Below are 22188 nucleotides of genomic sequence, written 5' to 3'. Positions count from 1 at the left end.
TTACCTTCCCCAGGCTCCTAGAAAGGCTCTGGAGCCTGGGGAGGGTGAAAAACGGGCCCACTGTGCCATCACATGCCAAAAGTGGGGGGAGTGCAGGGGGTCACCTGCATATGTGCAGGAGGGCAGGGCGCATAGAATTATGGATGTGGGCATGCACGCGCACGACACCCCCCCCCCAGTGCTCCCCTCGCTTTTGGCACATGATGGCAAAAAGTTTAGCCAACACTGATTTAAGCATTTAGACTTGTCCTTTCTTCTTTATCTTCATAGATTCCAACCAATGTGTTTTGCACTTGGGATTATAGAAAAATTGACATGCATATGGGAGCAGGGAGCATGTGAGTTTTTGGAAATTGAATTTACAATTGATATGAGTCCAAAGCACATTTGGCAATTTCCCCTCAAGTCACTGACACTATTTTGGGTAGTACATGTTTTCTAGAGTATGAAACTTGAGGTTTTACTAGATCAGGGGTGTCAAACTCATGACGACATGTATCACAACTTTTTTCCCCTTCATTAACCTGGGGGTGGTCATGGCCAGTGCATGATGCATCCAGCTCACAGGTTGCGAGTTTGACACCCGTGTACTAGATGATCCATTAATTGGGTCATTGTTTTGGATATATTTCCTTACCTAAGCAAAGGAACAGAATGATTGTGAGTGGGTAAAAAAACCCAAAATCTATGGGAGTCGGAGTGACTTCCAACTTCCTGATGGCTTCCCCATTGACTTTCTTTATAGGAAGCTGGCAGGGAGCACTACAAACCCTGATTTTGTTGCAATGGCTGACAACAGCAGTGTAGCAGCACAAAGGCACTGAAACGGTCACAACTTTTTAAAATTAAAATCTTATGGCAGTGGTGGGTTTCAAAAAGTTTTACTACCGGTTCTGTGGGTGTGGCTTGGTGGGCGTGGCAGGGGAAGGATACTGTAAAATCTCCATTCCCTCCCCAATCCAGGGGAAGGATACTGTAAAATCTCCATTCCCCGCCCAATCCAGGGGAAGGTTACTGCAAAATCTCCATTTCCTCCTGATCAGCTGGGATTTGGGAGGCAGAGAATAGATGGTGACGGGGCCACTCAGAATTTTTATTACCGGTTCTCCGAACTACTCAAAATTTCCACTACCAGTTCTCCAGAACTGGTCAGAACCTGCTGAAACCCACCTCTGATTCATGGGCTCCAGATTTTTGGATGCATTCTTTAAATTTGCCCATTTTAGGTATGTTGATTCAATTTTTTTTTTAATTTGATTTATATGCCGCCCTTCTCCGGAGACTCAGGGCAGCTTACAATGCGTTAAGCAATAGCCTTCATACTTTTGTATATTTATACAAAGTCAGCTTATTGCCCCCACAAACTGGGTCCTCAATTTACCTACGTTAGAAAGGATGGAAGGCTGAGCCAACCTTGAGCCTGGTGAGATTCGAACTTACAGTAATTGCAGACAGCTGGTGTTAATCACAATGCTATCAGTCTGCTGAGCCACCAGGCCCCTTCATTGTTTCTTCATGATGCACTGCTTCACACAATTGAAGGTTACAAACAATCAAGCACACAACCAGAATTCCAAGATCAATCTGTGAAAGTATTATGCTAGAGCTAACAAGAAAACAGTTTCATAGAAAAGATACCTCAGAGCGGAATGTATCCTCCAAAACAATCATGAAACCTGGTTGGTTGGGTCCAGGGCCTTGCAAAGATTTGCCAGCAGCCAAAGCTTAACTGATGTGAAACAATCACAGTACAGTTGGGAATGAGAAAGGCTTGTAAAAAACAACCCAAATGCTTTAACGTTAAAAGAGTTTGCAGGAATGAAACGGTAATAGAATCTAATGATTTGAGCGTTGCATCATTAAACAAACCGAAAAGCTATAGTGACTTTGATACCTTCTAGTAAAGTTTAATGAGAATTACAAGTTTCCTTTAAAGGTCTATCAAATATGATAAAGAGAAGAAGACACCTGAGATATTTCAAGCCGACTTTACTCAGTCTTTTTTGCTGGGAAAAAACATGGAAATTGGACAATTCTATTCCACGGTTGTTAGAACAACAGTCTCAGAATGTGTGTGTGTTGCATGTGTGTGTGTGTGTGTGTGTGTGTGTGTGTGTGTGTATGTGCACCTGTGTGCATGTTCCAAATAAATTGTTGTATTCAGTAACGGTACATTAGGTTTATACTGATTACAATTAAATTAAAGAATTCCAATTCAGACGCCCCATGTATGTATTTGTATTTACAAGCAGCAGCTATGCAACTAAGCAACTAACCTGCTTATTTCAATTTAATTGCACGTATATATATGAGCCATTTCAATATTATTCACTGAATGCTCTGTTTAGCAAACAATAGCAAAAATTAATTTGAATAATTCATATTTTTATAAAGTATTCAGCTTTGTTTTATTCATACATATGTTTAAATAAAATGGTTGGGCATTTTATAAACGGCGCATGAATTATTCAGTTGAGTTTCCTGTTTACTATATACTTCTCTCTCTCCCTCTCCCTCTCTCTTTCCCTCTCTCTCTCTCTCTCTCTCTTTGTGTTTGTGTGTGTGTATATGTATACACACACACTATCTTACAATGCAGCTAAAAATAAACCAAATGCTGCATTACCCATTAGGGGGAGATTAGGGGAGATTCTCATTAATGTTGCTTCTTTCACCTTATTTTTTGAGATGGTGACAGACTGTTACCACAACATCTTGGAATTCATCTTTGCTAATAACTCTTCCCATATTCACCATCTTTAAGTTGTCCAGTATTTGAGGGCAGCCTATTCTGAACAATTATAAGAAAATATTCAGTTTGTAGATTAAGCGTTATGAGTATGTGGTTGTGTACAGTAGCAAAACCAGCTGCACAATGCGTACATGATGAAGCCATCGTGTGACTCGTTCATAGCCCAGGTTAAATATAGCTAAAACCAAAGGGATGAATAGTGCTGGTTTCAAATCTCTTTAAAACATTTTCTTGACTTTTTTTTTATTATTTCATTCTGAGGCAAATGCTCTTGTGAATATGACCGCACACAAGAGACTGGTCTTCTCTGTTCTTTGAAACTGTGCCAAAACTGGCTCACTGAAGAAAGCACTAATTTCCACTTGATATATCTTTGGTTGTCCTCGCTTCCTTCAGATCATAAACTCTTTCTAAGCAAAATACATTCACACAAAAAGGATAGTGATAAAATTTCAAAGTCTGTAATTCATCCTTTTTGGAACGTGACAATAGAGACCAACAAGAATAAGAGGAAGAGATTTCATTCTCCCCATCCCCAATCATGCGCAACGGTCTTGAGGAAGGAGCCTAAAATTTTTATTTATTTTGTTTTGTTTCCATGAATGCATATGCTGTTCCTAAACTCTGTTTGAGAAAATGTTGTTCTGAAAATTGGGATATAAACATTTTACTTGTTATTGATCATATTAATTTTAAATAAGGGAAGACAATCAATCAATAAGAATACATTCTGTATATTTCATAAATAATTTTATTGTGGCCAGTCTGCTGAAGCTTTAGGTGTCCAACCCTAGAGGTTTTCAAACAAAGGTTGATTAGAAGTTTGCCTGGAATGGTTTGAACATTCCTTCAATGGACAAAGGGATGGAACTGAAAGACCTTGAAGGTACCTTCCATCACTATTACTTTGATGTTAATAAATGAAATTGATGTCATGATTCAAATGCTGACATTTCTTTCAACATAATGTATTCCCCCCCTCTCTCTATATATAAAGTGTTTTTCTATCGAGACATCTGGTCTACCCCAACATGTAGGAGGGGCCATTCTGCTCCCTTTTGCTTTTCAGCTCCAATCCAGGAGCCCTCAAGCAGTCGCATTCATGACAAACCATTTTATATCAAATTTATATTCTGCCTTTATTTCTTTATCAGCAAAATATAAATTTGGTATATGTGTGCGTGTGTATGTGTATGTATGTATGTATGTATGTATGTATGTATGTATGTATGTGTGTTAGTATATATATATATATATATATATATATATATATATATATATATATATATATGTAGGTCTTTGGTTATTCGGGTTTTCTCCCGCGTAAAATTGGAGGTTTCTTGGCAACGTTTCGACGAAGTCTCATTCGTCATCTTCAGGCTGGTGTCTTCAGCTTCGTGCTTCTAGGAGCAATGTGTGTGATCGCAGCTGTTTCTTCCTTTTAACTGCCAGTGGGGGTGTGAACTGATTGGGTGGGAGCTTGGCTGTGTTCTGATTGGGTGGAGGTGTATTCTGATTGGTTGGGGGTTTGGCTGTGCTCTGATTGGATGGGGGGTTGGCTGTGCTCTGATTGGATGGGTGTGCGTTCTGTTTAGGTGGGGGCTTGGTTGTGCTCGGGTTAGTCTGAGTAGCAGGGGGATTTGAGCTGGTGAGCTGTGTTGCTGTTGTTTGGCTTCGTGTTCGTGGCCGTGCTACCTCTTCATGGTGAGTGTCAGTCTGCTTCATGCATGGATTGGAGGGGTTTAAAGGGGCTAATGATGCAGCTGTGGTCTGGCTTCTGGTCCGCAGTTGTGCCTCTTCCTCAGTGTGGGTTTGAGTCTGCTTTCTGCGTGGATGTGTGGTGGTTACATCCTGTGTGGCTCTCGTGAGTGTGGGTCTGGTGTCATTCTTTGTGTTAGGGACTCGTTTGTCAATAAGGGCGGGTTTCCAAATGGCTGGTAGGCAGGAGGTATTATCTCGTTTATTCATGCTGTGTGGGCGTTTTTCTATCTCGATGGCTTCTCTGATTATTCTGTTGTTAAAGTGTTCTGTTTTGGCGATAGTTCTGGTATTTTTAAAGTCAATTTCATGTCCTGTGGCTCTAAGGTGCTGTACCAGGGAAGAAGTTGGTTCTTCTTTTCTGATTGAGTTCTTGTGTTCTTCAATGCATGCACTTATTCTTCTGTTGGTTTGTCCGATGTATATGGTGGGGCAGGCGGTGCATGGGATTTCATATACTCCTTGATTTTCTAACTCAATTTTGTCTTTGGGGATTCTTAGGATGGTGGATATTTTTTGGTTTGTGCAGAATGCTGTCTTGACGTTGTGTTTGTCTTGCTGATTCTGTCTGTGGTACCTTTTATGTATGGGAGGTGGGCTTTGCCGTTTTCTTGTTCTCTGTCTTGGATTTTAGTGGGGGTTTCTTTTTGGATTAGATTGGTAATCTTATTTCTTTGGAATCCGTTGGATGTTAGTACGTTAGTGAGAATGTGTCGCGGGTGTTTTTGCTCCTAGAAACACGAAGCCGAAAACACCAGCCTGAAGATGATGAATGAGACTTCGTCGAAACGTCACCAAGACACTTCCAATTCTACGCGGGAGAAAACTTGAATAACCAAAGACCTACACACACACACACACACACACACACACACACACATATATATATATATATCAGTTTTCTTACTTCTTCGTAGGGTTTATGTGTGTTTTTCTTCTAGCCAGGTTTTCCCTACGTAGCCAAGGTTTTTTTTGTAGCTGAGCTTTTTTTGTACTGAGCTGGAGCTACAAAAAAACCTTGGCTACGTAGGGAAAACCTGGCTAGAAGAAAAACACACACACATATATATATATATATATATATATATAATTTATTTTACCTTGCTCTGATGTTGATCCATGTAACAGTAGATTTCATTACATAATATATTCAAATACAAATTTAATTAATAAATAGCACTGGTTTCCTTGAAACATTGTGGTTGTTCTTAACAACTCTCCTGCTTTCTCCCTTTTCTCTCTATTTCAATTTACCATATCTCCAGCATTGTGAATATTAAAGAAGAGAAGGAGTAAGAGAAACTGCACTGATAGAGCACATGAAAATATCCAATGATGATAATAATAACTTAGAATAACTGTGGGAAGGGACTTGGAGTTCTTCTAGTCCAACCCTCTGCTCAGGCAGAAAACTCTATATCGTTTCAGACAAATGGTTATCCAATCTCCTTTTAAAAACTTCCAATGTTGGAGCACCCACAACTTCTGGAGGCCAACTGCTGCCACTGATTAATTGTTCTAACTCTCAGGAACTTTCTTCTTAGTTCTAGGTTGCTTCCCTTCTTGATTAATTTCTATCCATTGCTTTTTGTCCTGCCCTTAGGTGCTTTGGACAATAGGTGAGTCCCTCTTTTTTGTGGCAATCCCTGAGATATTGGAACAGTGCTATCACATCACCCCTAGTCCTTCTTTTCACTAAACTAATCATACCCAGTAATATCTTAGTCTATTAAAGGTAAAGGTTCCCTCGCACGTATGTGCTAGTCATTCCTGACTCTAGGGGGCGGTGCTCATCTCCGTTTCAAAGCTGAAGAGCCAGAGTCATCTGAAGATATCTCCTTGGTCATGTGGCCAGCATGACTAAACACCAAAGGCGCACGGAACGCTGTTACCTTCCCACCAAAGGTGGTCGCTATTTTTCTACTACCATTTTTTATGTGCTTTCGAACTGCTAGGTTGGCAGAAGCTGGGACAAGTAACCGGAGCTCACCCCGTTATGTGGCACTAGGGATTCGAACCACTGAACTACGTGTCTTTTGATCGACAAGCTCAGCATCTTAGCCACTGAGCCACCGCATCCCTTATAGTTTGGTCTATTAGTCTACTTAGTGTATTAGTTTGAAGCTAATTGACCCCTTAACTATTAACTCTAAGCTCAATTGAGTATTCTGATAAAAGAGGTAGGTTCTATAGATTAGCAAAATCTTAGGTTTAGCATGACCGATATCTAGCACTCTTGATTCTTCTTCCTTGTAACTTTTCTGTTTTTATTCTTTTTGGATTTGTCAGAATCTCCAGAATTTTGCACCACATTCTGCACCTTGCAGGGTTTCTTTAAAAAGTTCTTTCTTTGGACCTTGTCACCTTGCCAGGTAAATGAGTCAGGAAATATGGCCACATGAGATAATCCCACTTTATTGTAAGGTTACATTAACGGAATGTTGGAAGTCTAAAAGTATATTTCTCCCCCTCCCCAACCCCCTTTACAGCTGGAGAAACTAGGGAGGGTCTCTTTTGAGTTGTTTGCCCTGCCCACATTCCTGCTGCATGCTAAGCTGCCTCTTATCTGTCCATTCCCTTGGCTATATCTCTTCATCCTGTTTCCCAAGATCACACCCACATACTCTTACAGTCCCCTACTATGACCTGTCGATCATGTGGTAGTTGATGACATACTCCACTGGAACCAGAAGCCTATTAAAGAAAAGACAGCAACTCTCCTCTATCAACTTTTGAATTACAGTGAACAGGCAGATAAAGAAAAAATGTTCCGTCTAAAAAAGTAATATCCCTTTTTCTCTTTTACTACTTTACATTAGGGTTATGAAAGATGGAAAAGGTTGGAGACCATGCCACACCCACAGATTTTAGTGGCATGACTAGACCTATATTCTAAAAGCTCAGAGCCCCTGGATGAAAGTTTTTTTAGAGGGCTTTCAATGGTGAAATGAGCTCCTGCATGGTCTGCAAATGTTAAGCAACAAAATTTTCTTGACACACACAAACACACACCCAATAATTGGTTACACATTTTTACCTTGATTAACTCTGGAGGTGTCTGGAACATGCAAAAGGAAAATTTAACTACCCAATCCTGCCCTTATCCTGAAATCTTGGATGCTCTTTATTTAACGGGCTTTAGTTTCCTGGGTCCATAACTCTTTGCTCTATTACTTATCTTAACAACTGTATCTGTCTGTCTCTACCGAGCTAGAATGAAGTGGTAAATATTTATAGATACAGATAGAGACAGAGATATACATACCCTCTTTATCCTTTAGTGTCAGTGTTCTTGTGTTAATTCTTCCCTTGTATCTTACATAATATACGTATAAGTCTCTGTCCAATATTTTCTTCCGTACAGACACCAACACAAATTTAATAGCCTTTGTGACAAAGATCCCTCTAGCAAGCCCAACAATATTTTTAATAAAACAATAGGAATGTGATGATGATGACAACAATGATGCATAAATTATTATCCCCATCATCCTATTATTTTCATTTTACTGGCAGATATATCCACACCATTCCTATATCCATACGTATAGTATGGATAAGGAATGACTGCTTCATTGTAATTCAAAAGCATTCTGTCTAAATGTATCAGAAATGGTGCTTATGAAACTGTCTATTGAAATGCTAGTATAACCGTGTGTGTGTGTGTGTGTGTGTGTGTGTGTGTGTGTGTGTGTGCGTGTGTGCGTTTTTCTATCGAGACACCTGCTCTATCCCAGCATGTGGGAGAAAGCATACTGCATCCCTTTCACCTTTCAATTCCAATCCAGGAGCCCTCAAGCAGTCACATTCATGACAAACCATTTTATACTAAATGGTGTACACACACACACGAAAATATATTCTGGTTAAATAATCTCAGGAAATACCCTGGAAAGTGAAATTAACCTATTCCATTTTCCCCTGGTAAAAATAACCCTTCTTTTGTTTATTCACAGTGATGAATCTCTTGTGATTTGTAACATTATTACTGAACAAGCCTAATGATCTGCTGAGAACCTCATCTAGCAGCATTACTAAGCAACGTGAGATTAGAAATATCTGGTGATGTAGGTACTCTTGAAATAAATGAAAATATTCGGCTACTAAGAAAGGTCTCCAGAGATCAAATTAGGAGCTAGCTGTGAAGGGAGATGTTTAGGCATGTATTGGAATTATTTATCAGGATTTTCTGCTTATGTCAGAAATAAGCAGATATTAGGTTTAAATTAAACAAAGAGGAAAGAATCATGTGTATTTTAAAGTTATTTGGTTGCTAATGATATTTCTGAATTATTTCCACTTTAATAGTTTAAGTCATTTGCAAAGATGATAATTCTATCCAGGGTTTAATATCAAACATTCCTTTCATACTATCATCATCTTATTTTAAAACATTGCCAAAAAACATGCAACTGAACATTTATTCTAAGCTTACTCAAATTTTAAAATTTGTTTTCTTTAGCTTAAATGTGTGCCATATAATTGCATTCATCCAGTTGGGGATAGAAATAAAAGTCCATTTAAATGGAATGCATACAGTGTAGGTTTCTCCTCTTTTTATTTCTAGTAAGCTGTGAGAGATGAAGCCAGTTTAATTCTTAGCTTTGAACATAACTGTGTTTTGTGTAGACATACACATATTCAAGATGCATGCGCTTAAACATCTTTCCAAATCAGCATGAAATGATTACCTTAATTTTATTGCTCCAATAGCAGAAACCCCAAAACTGTATTTTAAAATAGAAAAGATGCTTACTGTAGATCTTGCACTTCTGATGAAATAGTTATTCAACTGTAATTTTTTTTTTTAAAAAAAGAAACAAGTTATATTGTATACATTCAAATATGAAATATTCTATCCTATATTCTATTCTATATTCTTTCAAGGTAGCCCAGATAGGAAACAAATAGCAGGAGTAATAGTAATGTTACCTTGATTGTACAGTTACAATACACAAGTGTGTACAATAAACTCTACAGACCATTATGTATTATGTATTATGTATTATGTGTCTAAACATTTACAATGTTTGCAAAGGCTTGGAGATAGGAGTTTTTATTGGTGAAAGAAACTTTATCAGCATTATTTTTAAAACATAAAGACTAGTATATTTTAAATAGGCAGTGGATTATTGGTTGTTGTTGTTGTTATTTTTTAAACACCACTATCATAATTAATGTATCTTAGACTATTTTAGGCCACACTTGCACGTACAGTATAAACTGTTATCAATCCTGTGATCAGTTTGAGAAAAATAATAAATTTAGAACATTTGCACCAGATGGTGTCACTCCAGTTCTCAACTTGAGATAGTCCAACTGAAGGTCCAGATGTCAATACATATTTTAGGGTATGGATTTTTTAAAAATCACAAATGTTCAAGTCTGAGTAGACCACATTAGCATTCTGGAAGACAAAATCTCTCAGATTGGTTCCCAGTTAGATGCCAGCATGGAAGCTGGTCTGATAGAAGCCCTTGAGGCAGTTTCTTGCCCTGTTATCTGGGAACAGTTTGACCCTCTTGCTCCCGAGGAAGTGGACAGGATCCTAGGGAGTATGTGCGCAAGCCTGTGTATTAGACCCATGTCCCTCCTGGCTTGTGAAAGCTTCCCAGGAGGTGACAGGCGGGTGGACTCTGGCAGTGATTAATGCTTCCCTACAGGAGGGGGCAGTGCCCCAGGTTATCTGAGGGACCATCTCCTGCCGGTCACACTTACCCGACCCATTAGAGCAGGGAGGCAAGGAATGCTGTGGGTCCCATCCCCGAGGGAGATACACCTGATGGGACTCGAAGAAAGGCCTTCTCCATGGTGGCTCCTTCTCTCTGGAACATCATTCCCCCAGAGATTAGAACAGCCCCCACCCTAATTCTCTTCCAGAAGGCACTGAAGACCTGGTTCTGTCAGCGGGCCTGGGGAACCCAGAGCAGGATAGAGCCCATTAAATGGCTCGTGTGATCAGCTGTTGCTGGGGTGGGAGGTGGGGGTCAGGGATGATTTTATTACATTAATTTATTTGATTTTTTATGAGTTTTAGTTTTTTAAATGTGGTTTTTTATATTCTGTAAGCCGCCTGGAGTCTCCATGGGCGAATAGGCGTCAATATAAATCTAATAAATAAATAATAAATAATGGAAACGTACATCATTGCTGCTATGATTATTGCTTTCTTTTTTTTCCTTTACAAGACTCCACAGAGTAGTTTTTTTCTGCAGAATAGATTATGCCAGAATCTTACATTAATTTACTACTTGGGTCTCTTGAAGAAAAACCAAAGGGAGATTCTTTGTATGTATGTAGGAGGATCTCATGATTCTTTGTATGTCTATTAACATTGTTAGTCTACGTAATCAATGAACATGGAAAACCTTCAGTGTATATTGATGGGACCCCAGACAGAACAATTTCACTGCACACTTCAGATTATTGTGTACTCTTTTCTGAAGCCACCTTCAGAAAACAGGAGTCTGTAGAGATTCTCAGTCATCCAGGTCATAGTTGTCCCTTCCATTCTCCACTATCCTGTCAGAGCTGAAGAAGCTCCTTGGATGAGAAGCAAAACATCTTCAAAAGAAAAAAATGAGAAAGTCCAGTTGCCTAATGAAAAAGCACCTTTGGGACACCTAACTAGGATACATTTTGACCAATGCAGTAGGAAAAAAAGTTCCTCTTCTCTCCTCTTAGAACCAAAAAAAAAGGCCATAAAGAAGGTCCTCAACTTACAACCACAACTGAGCCCAGTATATCTGTTGTTAAGTGAAGCATCTGTTAAGTGAATTTTGCCCTATTTTATGACCTTTCTTGCCACAGTTGTTCAGTGAATCACTGCAGTTGTTAAGTTAGTATCAGGGTTGTTAAGTGAATCTGACTTCCTGCTTATCAGAAGGTCCCAAAAGGAAATCACATGACCCCAGGACACTGCAACCATCATAAACATGAATCAGTAGCCAAGCATCCGAACTTTGATCATCTGACCATGGAGATGCTGCAACGGTTGTAAGTGTGAAAAATAGTCAAAAGTCACTTTTTTCAGTGCTGTTCTAACTTTGAATGTCACTAAATGAACTGTTGTAAATTGAGGACTAGCTGTATTACTTCACAAAGCAGTTGGGAAGGATTCTTTATGAAGTGCAACTACTTTCTTAGAGTTTTGCATAGATCTGTAAATATACATAGACGCAACAATCCCTTCTCACCCTTATGAGAATTTACAAATAAATATCTTCAGTCCAGTGGTGGGTTGCTACCGGTTCTCCCAGGTTCGGGCGTGCCGGTAGCGGAGATGGTAAGGTGAGAGCGAACCGGTTCGCTCCAACTGTCAGTTGGGCCCTCCCACCCACCCCTGTGCTATACCTACCTATATTCATTCGTTTTTAGTCCAGCTGATAGGCGTGACAGAGCGGATTGCCGTGCCTCGCTGTTCTGAAATTCAATGCACTTGCGCGAAGCATGCACGAAGCACGTGCGCAAACCGAACCGGTGGTAACACCGGTTGAAACCCACCACTGCTTCAGCCTCACATCAAACAGCTTGTGAGGAAAGGGAAAAAACAAAGAGCTTACAAGTGGGCAATTCTTTGTATATATGTTCTAAGCAATGTATTCTCTCTTTCTCTCTCTCTCTCTCTCTCTCTCTCTCTCTCTCTCTCTCTCTCTCTCTCTCTCTCTTCCCTCTCTCTCCATTTATCTTTCCCTTTCACTCTCCCTCTAACACTCTCTTTCCCTCCATCTCTCTCTGTCTGTCTCTGTTTCGCACTGTCTCTCTCTTTCACTTTCAGTCTCTCCCTATATATCGCCCTTCATCTCTCTTTCCTTACCTCACTATCTCTCCCTCTATTTCTGTCTTCCTCTTCCTCTCCATCGCCTTCTTTCTCCCTCTATCTGTTCCTCTCTGTCTACCTCTCCTCCCTCCATGTCACCTTCTATCTCCATCTCTGTCGCTCTCCCTGTCCCTGTCCCGCTATCTCTTTCTCTCTGTCTCTTTCTCTCTGTCTCTTATTTAACTTTCTCTCCCATCTCTCTTCCTTTGTCTCTTCCTCTGTCTGCCTGTCTCTCTGCCTGTTTCTCTTTCTCTCTCTCTCTCTCCCCCCCATTTTTTACAATAAATACATGTTGTCCTTTATATCAAAGGGTTTTATTTTGATTGGGGGGGGGAGGATCTGGACAGTGAAATGAAATCCCGCAAGACAATTTTCTTCCCCATCACCTCTTCATCATTAAATATTAACTATCAGGGATAATTAAACTCTTTTAAGTTTTACAGTAACTCATCTGGAATGAGGCCAACTGCTTCACGTAAAATACCATCACCCAAATCTAACCAAAAGAGTGACTTGGGCAGCTTGTTACAATGACTGTCATGCTAATGGTAGCTAGTCAGTCTTCTTGTTGTGTAGATGCAATGGGAATAATCTTTCAGAATTCTCTGTCAGCACAAAAAACAATGCATGAATTGCTGGAATCTTAGGAAAGATGTTTATGTTTATGTTTATTATATTTGTATACAGCCCTTCTCCCGAAGGACTCGGGGCGGAGAACAGCCAGCAGATAAAATACAGAAAATATAAAAATTAAAACAATATTAAAATCCGATTGAATTAATTTGGCCCACATTTAAAACACCCCTATATTAAAACCCATAATTTAACAATTTAAAATTAAAACAATTTAAAAAGTTAGGTCAGGTCAGCCAGGCTTGATGAAACAAAAACATCTTTAAGGCACGGAGGAAAGTGCGCAGATCCGGGATCCGCCGTATCTCCGGGGCAACTCGTTCCAGAGGGTAGGTGCCCCCAGAGAGAAGGCTCTCCCCCTGGGGGCCGACGGCCGACATTGTTTGGCCGACGGCACCCTGAGGATCCCCTCTCTGTGGGAGTGTACTGGTCGGTGGGAGGCTACTGGCGGCAGAAGGTGGTCTCATAAATACCCGGGTCCTAAGCCATGGAGCGCTCTAAAGGTGGTAACCAATACCTTGAAGCACACCCAGAAGACCACTGGGAGCCAGTGCAGGTTGTGCAGGAGAGGTGTTACATGGGAGCGCCGAGTCGCCCCCATCACCACCTGCGCGGACGCATTCTGGACCAGTTGGAGCCTCCAGGTGCTCCTCAAGGGGAGCCCCATGTAGAGAGCATTACAGTAGTCCAAGCGGCATGTGACAATAATGTTAATACATGTAATGAATAAGTTTATTTCCAATAAAATCCCTTTGCTTGATGGATTATTCCCCTGCCCCTTTGCCTTCCAAAATTAAGCAACATTTGAGTCATCACCCTACTTTTCCCACAACTAGTTTTGAGAGAAGAAGCAGGGAAGTGCAGGATTTTATTGGCAGCCTGCTGGTTGAAACGTAGTATACAGTTCTAGCAATTACATTAGAGTAGGTGTTATGGAAGCAAGCTTTAGTCTGTTGAAGAGTGTGAGCTGGGGCTACTATTTCCTGCCAAAACTTCATTGATTCCCCAGTTCTTTTGGAAGACTTGTTTATGGATGAATTTATCATGAAACAATCAGATCTCACATATTTCTGGCTATAATCCTAGTTCTACTGAATTATATGCGTTTAGAATGTCCTGTTTGTCTGGAATGATAGAAGTTTTGCAGGAAATAGACTTCCAATACTGGAAGCAGTAAAATATCTGTCAGTAAAGGCTACTACTACTACTACTGACAGATAGTAGTAGTACCTGTAGTAGTAGTAGTAGTGATAGTAGTACTAGTGATATAGTATGATATAGTAATTCTACTATGTTATGAGCCAGGGTGAAATCCAGCAGGTTCTGACAGGTTCTGGAGAACCAGTAGCGGAAATTTTGAGTAGTTCAGAGAACCAGCAAATACCACCTCTGGTTGGCCCCAGAGTGGGGTGGGAATGGAGATTTTTCAATATTCTTCCCATAGGAGTGGGGAGGAAATGGGAATTTTGCAGTATCCTTCCCCTGGAGTGGGATGGGAATGGAGATTTTGCAGTATCCTTCCCAGGAGTGAAATCTAAAATTTGTTATTACCGGTTCTGTGGATGTGGCTTGGTGGGGGAGTAATGTGACAGGGTGGCCAACTTTTTTTTTTTTTACTTTTAAAAGCATTTTTTCCACAGCCTCTTCGGCCGAAGAGGTTGCAGAAAAAAATGCTTTTAGGAGCCTCTGACGATCAGGCAACTCAGCTGGGCATTTTTTTCCCCTTCAACCTCTTCGTCTGAAGAGGTTGTAGAAAAAATGCTTTTAAAAGCCTCTGATGATTCCAGCTGAGCCGCGCGATCGTCAGAGGCTTTTTTTTTAACTTTTAAAAGCATTTTTTCGGCTGAAGAGGTTGTAGAAAAAATGGTTTTAAAATAAAAAAACAGCCTCTGATGATTGTGTGGTTCAGTGGGCATTGGGGGTGGGGCACAGGAATTTTTGCTACCGGTTCTCCGAACCACCCACCGCCATCGCTACCGGATCGGGCGATCCAGTCTGAACCGGGAGCATTTCACCCCTGATCCTTCCCCTGCCACGCCCACCAAGCCAGCCCAGCCACAGAACAGTAGTAAAAAAAATTTGGATTTCACCACTGTTATGAGCTGCTTATAAGTTTTCTGTTGGATTTCCTAGCACCTCTAGGACTTTGGTCTGATGAATGAAAGCTCCTTTTATGTCCTATGATTTATTTGGGATTGTAGTTCCTGTAGTTATATGCTAAATCACCATCACATACCTTTGAACTGCTGCTCTTGCTACATTCCAAGAAGAAAATCCGATGGCAATATTTAATTAATGCAAAGTATTCCTGATGCAGATTCTGATAGACAAATAGATCCTTCCCAGCAGCCTGGCAAGGAGATTTTCTGACATGGCCCTGTCTGCCATATAATTACCCAAACAGCAAGCTCCCATTTCTTATTTTCAAAGCAATAGTGACTATTTTTTCTTTTAAAAAGAGAACATGGGCATAACTGTTCTTTGAACTGTGGATTATGAATAGCAAGCATTTTATTTTGGAATATGCCAGAAGTATCATAAGTTGAAATTTCCCTTGAGTGGTCCTTCCTTGTTCAGTGTTGATAGTTGATAATAAAAAGAATGGGGTAGAGACTTGACTTATAGCCACGGTCCCTGACCCTTTGCATTGAATGAGTCTTTGCTTTTAATAAAGATGTTGTCACCAGTCTTTGCAAAACAGATATTACATTCTGGTTCAAGAAAGAGCTGGGCATGTTAAATAGCCAGTTGTTATTCTTGACTACACTGAGACAAAGATGACAAATTACCCTGCAGAACTGTAGACGATATATCCACACACATACATAATAGCAGAGAGGCCACCCAGCAAGTAACTAAGGGTCTAAATTGACATTATCCTAGCAATGTAAGCAAGGAAGTGTTTCTCACTTTATCTCTTCCTGAGTCACTGGACTGCAAGGTATAATATATGTGGTGAATTGTCTACCCAATGTCTTGGTATCAGGAGGTGATTTAACACCAGGCCATTGAACCTCGCTTCAGGTCTATTTTTTAAATGAGCTGTATTAGAATTACCAGAAATGAGAAATGCACTGAAAACTCCGACAAGCTTTTGACCGGGCATTTTAGGGGATCAATTATTCTTTTAGGCAAGAGGAGGTTTTAATGTGTTTACAATAGAATAGAATAACAAAGTTGGAAGGGACCTTGGAGGTCTTCTAGTCCAACCTCCTGCCCAGGCAGGAAACCCTACACCACTTCAGACAAATGGTTATCCAACATCTTCTTAAAAATTTCCAGGGTTGGAGCATTCATAGACCCTTGGTGGTGCAGCAGACTAAAGTACTGTTAAGTAGCACCAGCTGCCTGCAATTACTGCAAGTTCAAATCTCACCAGGCTCAAGGTTGACTCAGCCTTCCATCCTTTCGAGATAGGTAAAATGAGGACCCGGATTGTGGGGGCAATAAGCTGACTTTGTATAAAAAAGAACACCGCTTGGGGGGGCGAAAGCCCTACTAAGAAGGTATATACAAAAGTATGAAGGCTATTGCTTAACGCATTGTAAGCCGCCCTGAGTCTCCAGAGAAGGGCGGCATATAAATTGAACCAATAAATAAATAAAATAATAAAATAAAATAAAATAAAATAAAATAAAATAAAATAAAATAATAAAATAAAATAAAATAAAATAAAATAAAATAAAATAAAATAAAATAAAATAAAATAAAATAAAATAAAATAAAATAAAATAAAATAATAAATAACTTCTGCAGGCAAATTGTTCCACTTGTTAATTGTTCTAACTGTCAGGAAATTTCTCCTTTGTTCTAAGTTGCTTCTCTCCGTGATTAGTTTCCACCCATTGCTTCTTGTTCTACTCTCAGGTGCTTTGGAGAATAGTTTGACTCCCTCTTCTTTGTGGCAACCCCTGAGATTTTGGAACAATGCTATCATGTTTCCCCTAGTCCTTCTTTTCTTTAAACTAGACATACCCAGTTCTTGCAACCGTTCTTCATATGTTTTAGTCTCCAGTCCCCTAATCATCTTTGTTGCTTTGTTTCTGGTATGCTCTCTTGAAATGCAGAAAATGCCTGAACCATATAGAAGAGATTTAATTTTTTGGACCCATCAGGTCTGGTAGGGAATGAATGCTATGGGTCCTTTCTTCCAGGGAATTATATTTGGTGGGTCCCAGGATGAGGTCCTTCTCTATCACAGTCCCTGCATTGAGGAATCTTCCCCTCCCCCCCAAGAGTGGGTTCCACTTACCTTTACTACTGGTTTGCAGTGGGATCGTGCACGTGCGCTCGCTTTGCTCATACGCACACATGCTCTTCTGCAAATGCGCAGATCACCCATGATGATGTCATGGCAGGTGGGCGGAGCCTCCAGCTGGTTTTACTACCAGTTCTATAGAACCAGACCGAACCGGGAACAACCCACCACTGTTCCCCCCTCCCCCCCAGAATTGAGATTAACTCCATCCAGCTCAATATTCTGAAGGGTCCCTCAAGACCTGACTCTCTTATCTCGAGACCAGAGAAATTTTACAGTGGCTCCCTTTCTGAGTTATCATCCGCTCTTGCTTTGCATGCCCATTTTTATAATTATTTTTAATTGTGCTCATTTTATACGTATTTATTAGTTTTAAATTAAATACAAGTAAAAGAAAATATTTGCATTCAGGGTTGAACTGTGGGATCTTTAACGCTCTCTGAGCTTGGTTGTTTTCTTGCAGAAGTTTCATTACCCAAACATTACCCAATACCTCAAACTAGGATCTGCTAAACAAGCTAACAGGAAACAGCCCAACCAAAGAACCTCCGAGACCACTCCCACTAACACTGATAGGGCAAGCCCCCAAAATACAAACTAACAGAAAATCCCATTCCTTACTAGGACTGATGATGTACCTAGTTTGGATTATTATTATTATTATATTATTATTATTATATTTAAATTTGTATACCGCCCTTCTCCCGAAGGACTCAGGGCGGTGCACAGCCAGATTAAAATACATACAATACAAAATTTAAAATAATTTAAAACAGAATTAAATCCAATTGGCTTCCCAAAGTATTTAAAACCCATTACCCCTTAAAAACCCTTTAAAAATTTCAAGCCAGCCCGGCTTGCTGGAATAGGAAGGTCTTCAAAGCTCGACGGAAGGTCCGGAGGTCCGGGATTAGTCGTATTCCTGGGGGTAGCTCGTTCCAGAGGGCGGGTGCCCCTACAGAGAAGGCCCTCCCCCTGGGGGTCATCAGTCGGCATTGCTTGACCGACGGCACCCTAAGGAGGCCCTCTCTGTGAGACCGAACTGGCCGGTGGGAGGTTATCGGTGGCAGAAGGTGGTCTCGCAAATAGCTGGGCCCTAAGCCATGGATAATGAAACAACTTCAAGAAAACCACCAAGCCCAGAGAATACCAAGGGCCCCTTAAAGTAAGTAGAGGGGCGGCCATACAGATGCAATACATAACAATATAAGTAAAATAAACTTTTAATATACAGGGCGGGCAGGGCCCATCCAGGCAAGGCCATTCTAGTACAGTAACCTATCTGTCCTTTCCCCCAAAATACAGATTCCTGTTTCACTCCATGCAATTGGTAATGATTTATCTTTAGAAATCACTGAATTTAGCTCATTGATCAAAACTAAGTTAGCGTAACCATAATCAGAAGACACCACCTGGCATTATTAGCATTGTCTTGTTGCATAGATAAAATCTGAAACACATATGTAGCCTCACAGCAGGAGGAACAGAAAATAAAGGAAAGAGAACTAGCCAGCTCAAAAAGGAGTTAGGCAGCAATACTTGTCCATATTTAGCCAACAGTACGTCTGGTTTATATGTAATTTTTGCTTGCATTTTATAGAACCATATCTTACCACAACAATAAGCAAAACGAGGCCTCCTAAAATTTTTGGACTACATCGCCCATCAGGCACAATCTTGTGAGCAACTGTCAGGGATTGCAGTAGACCTAATTCAACACACTTACAGGCTATTGGACTAGCTATATTTGTCGCTGCCTTATTTAGTCTGCCTGTCCATCTGAGAAAATTAAATATGATACTGGCCTTTCACACCTGAAATGTTTTTTTTTTCCCTTCCCTGTTGCCATGATACTGCTTTCATCTTGGCCCCTGCTGATGTCTATGGCAGCTTGAAGTTGTCTTTAGTTGATATGGTGCTTTTATTTTCTGCTCCGTAAGCTCATTCTTAGACTTATTGGCGGTAGAATCAGATGCCTAGTGGGTGGCAATGGTTCTGAACCTACTAGGCATTCTAGGATAGTTAGATCTATTTGCTTTTCTCCAGTCCCTAGATACTGCCTTTCAAAGTCCATCAGTTTGGGAGAGCAAGACATTCCAGTTCTTTGGGACCCAGCTCTCCCCTTATATTTGCAAATCTCTGAACCTCTCTCCAGTTTGAAGACTGAAGAGCAGCTAACCAGTGGTGGTAATGGACATGATGTGGTGAAGGGAGAGAGAAAGATGTCTTTCTGTGCCACTACACAACCCAAGCCCTTCAGGTAGCGTTTGTTTGTTGGTATTTTTAAACATGGATATAATGTTTTCCCTGAACAACATCTAATAGGAAGGGGGGGGGGGTTGCATAGTCAAGCAGAAGAATGAAAGCAATCTTACATACTATGCAGATTCTCAGTCATCCAAGTCATGGTTATTATTATTATTATTATTATTATTATTATTATTATTATTATTATTATTATTTGAATTTATATACCGCCCTTCTCCCCGAAGGGACTCAGGGCGGTGAACAGCTGAAAATTAAAATAACATACAATATAAAAGTTAAGATAACTAAAAAATAAATTAAATTAATCGACCCCCCAATTTAAAACCCCAAGCTATACAATTAAAAACTAACCCATAAAACCTATTAAGGCCAGGCCGGCTTGCTGAAATAAAAACGTCTTCAGGGCCTTACGGAAAGTGCGGAGATCCGGGATCAGTCTTATTTCGGGAGGTAGCTCGTTCCAGAGGGCGGGTGCTCCCACAGAGAAGGCTCTCCCCCTGGGGGCCGCCAGCCGACATTGCTTGACCGATGGCACCCTGAGGAGGCCCTCTCTGTGAGAGCGTATTGGCTGGTGGGAAGTTATCGGTAGCAGAAGGCGGTCTCGTAAATACCCTGGCCCTATGCCATGGAGCACTTTAAACTTTCAGCGCTGAAGAAACTTCTTGGATGAGAAGCGAAAAGACTTCAAAGAAAAACCAGAAAGTCCAGTTGCCTCTTGGAAAAAGCACCTCTGGGACAGTTTTACATACACACATATCCCTCACATGCTGCTCAGACTGATCCAGATCTCAACTAGTGAGATAATGAGGCTCCTCTTCCCTTTCACTTCTCCCTTTTTCCAGTTGGGTGGGGAAGCAGGTGAGAGGTGTGTGATGAGAGATGGTTGAATCCATGAGTCTGGTCCTTCCATCTGTCAAAACAACCAATCATCACAGAAGTACCATAACTGATGGATTTGCACTGGTTGGTGACACTGAAAGTGTGCATGGATGAAAGGCTCTCTTGCATGAGAAATGAGGCCACCATCCTTCAGCTGTAAGTCAAAACAGAAGCAGTTGCAATTAGCAAGGGTGACAATAAAATCTATCCTAGTTTAATTTCTAAACAGACCAAAGAATTCAATTACCCACATCTCTCTCTCTCTCTCCAACCTCAACATTGCACACATTCTCTCTCAGAATAATATTTCATGTGTCTGATGAAATTAACTGGTAGTACATAAAATGCCATAATATTTATCTTTAAGATATTTCTTGCACAAGAATGTGTGAACAATGTTTCCTTTCTGGGAACTGAAAGTGTCATTGGCACTTTCTATCTGAATTTACAATCTCAAAGTCAAAAGACTAGAGTCCAAAAACTCTAATTTAAATCAGGTTTCAGGGGAAATCTGCATACCATTGTATACAAATTGTACACATTTATTTCCTCCCTCATTCTTTTCTTAACTTGTTAAGCATTTTCCCAGTCAGAAGGTTGAAAGTTCAATCCTAGGCAGCAACAGATGTTTCTCTAACAAGGCACAAAGATAAAATATCTGCTGCAAACGGCACATACGCATCAGGAAGAGCATCCAGCCAGTAAATACTTGGCTCCATTCAGCTGCCCCAACTCCATCCTGAAGCAAGGGATTACAACAGGGGTGAAATCCAGCAGGTTCTGACAGGTTCTGGAGAACTGGTAGCAGAAATTTTGAGTAGTTTGGAGAACTGGCAAATACCACCTCTGGCTGGCCCCAGAGTGGGGTGGGAATGGAGATTTTGCAATATCCTTTCCCCAGGAGTGGGAAGGGAATGGGGATTTTTCAGTATCCTTCCCCTGGAGTGGGGAAGGAATGGAGATTTTTCAGTATCCTTCCCCTGGAGTGGGGTGGGAATGGAGATTTTGCAGTATCCTTTTTTTTTTCTTTTAATTTATATGCCGCCCTTCTCCGGACACTCAGGGCGGCTTACAATGCATTAAGCAATAGCCTTCATACTTTTGTATATTTATACAAAGTCAGCTTATTGCCCCCACAATCTGGGTCCTCATTTCACTTACCTTTGAAAGGATAGAAGGCTGAGTCAACCTTGCGCCGGTGAAATTTGAACTTGCAGTAATTGCAAGCAGCAGATGTTAATAACAGTGCTTAGTCCACTGTACTACAGGCTCTTCCCCTGGAGTGGGGAGAGAATGGATATTTTGCAGTATGCCTCCCCTCCATGCCCACCAAGCCATGCCCACAGAATTGGTAGTAAAAAAAAAATTAGATTTCACCACTGGATTAGAAGATCATAAAAAGATTTACCAAAAATAAGACCCTGTCTTATATTTTTTTGAACCCTGAAATAAGCACATAGCCTTCTTTTTGGGGAGTCTTATTATTTTGGGGCACATGGAGGAAACCAGAGGAAATGGCGGGGACCGGCTGCACATGCGTTTAAATATTTTTGGGGAGGGCCTATTTTCAGGGGGGGGGCTTATTTTAGTGCATGCACTCAAAAGCCCGATTGGGTTTATTATCAGGGAATGTCTTATTTTCAGGGAAACAGGGTATATCATACAGATACGAGCCATGGTGGTGCATTGGTTACAGTGCAATACTACAGGCTACTTCTGCTGACTGCAATTTGGCAGTTCAAATCTCACCAGGCTCAAGGTTGACTCAGCCTTCCATCCTTCCGAAGTGGGTAAAATGAAAACCCAAATTGTTGGGGCCAA

Source organism: Pituophis catenifer, unplaced genomic scaffold (assembly GCF_029215685.1).
Source record: "Pituophis catenifer annectens isolate HBS135680 unplaced genomic scaffold, rPitCat1.0.hap2 SCAF_3, whole genome shotgun sequence".
Lineage (NCBI taxonomy): Eukaryota > Metazoa > Chordata > Lepidosauria > Squamata > Colubridae > Pituophis > Pituophis catenifer.
The sequence above is the reverse complement of the archived record's forward strand: the minus strand, read 5'-3'. Positions refer to the sequence as shown.